Consider the following 1,090-nt stretch of genomic DNA (forward strand, 5'->3'; position numbering starts at 1 on the left):
GTGAAGCATGCCTGCAGGTGTGAGTGTTAAAATATAAACCATCTTTCCTATAAAAAAAATTTTTTAAAATAAAATTTTAAAAAATTATAAAAGTCTACAGCCATGCTACCATGAACAAGCCCGATCCTATATGATCTCAGAAGCTAAGCAGGGTCAGGCCTGGTTAGTACTTGGATAGGAGATCACCTAGGAAGACCGGGTGCTGTAGGTGTAAAAAATAAAAAAAAAATAAGGGATTGTAAACCGACAAGGCCCTTGCAATCTGTGAGGTCAACCAAGGGTTATCTTGCACACACACAAAAAATACATAAATAAATAAATAATAAATAAAATGAACATGGACAAATAAAAACTGAAGCTAACTAAGAGATAGCAGTAGAAGATCGGAATTCATTTGGCTGCAAGAACATTACAACCTGACAACAGTGGCCAAAATGTGATAGCGCTGGTTTCTTTATTTCAAACCGAGTTTTAAATGGAAAGGTTTAGTTAGGACATTTTTCTCATGGTTAATACATGCCTTTACCGGCACCAGTCATCATTTCCAAATTTCAGGCAGGAGAAAAGTTAAGGGAGAAAAACTAGCATTAGACTTGTGCATCTCATTAGACAGAGCATTAACACAGGGCTACCCTTGAGTACTAAGGAATAAGATAGGTAAGCAACTAACAGAGGATGTGGAAGAGAAATTGATGGAGAATGAGTACTGGCTGAAACTAGCTACAGTTTCTTCTACAGGTGGTTTAAATTCCTTTCTAAGTTTTAAGCTTTACATTTTTAAATGAGTTATTTGAGAAAGAAATAAAAAATAAATAAGTCAAACTTTTTAAAGAATAGTTTCCGATTTATAGAAAAATTACAAAAGCTAGTATGTGGAGTTATGCTCCAAATTCTTAGGGTCAAAAGCATCTACAATAAGTATTTGGAATTCTTCTGTTTTTTATTAGTTTCAAGTATACAGTACATTGGTTAGACATTTATGTAGTTTATGAAACAATCCTTCTGATTTTCTTCCCTCTGGCTCTAGCCATTACATTTCTGCTAACTGCATTCCCTATGCCGTGCTCCCCATTTCTGCTTTTCAAATGTC

The 1,090-nt window shown here is 34.8% G+C and overlaps 1 pseudogene; it reads left to right on the forward strand.

The window, feature by feature from the left end:
- Nucleotides 1-92: 92 nt before the first annotated feature.
- On the forward strand, nt 93-211 carry LOC112485642 (annotated as a pseudogene).
- The last annotated feature ends 879 nt before the right edge of the window (nt 212-1,090 follow it).

Source organism: Pteropus alecto, unplaced genomic scaffold (assembly GCF_000325575.1).
Source record: "Pteropus alecto unplaced genomic scaffold, ASM32557v1 scaffold5, whole genome shotgun sequence".
In the NCBI taxonomy this organism is placed as follows: domain Eukaryota; kingdom Metazoa; phylum Chordata; class Mammalia; order Chiroptera; family Pteropodidae; genus Pteropus; species Pteropus alecto.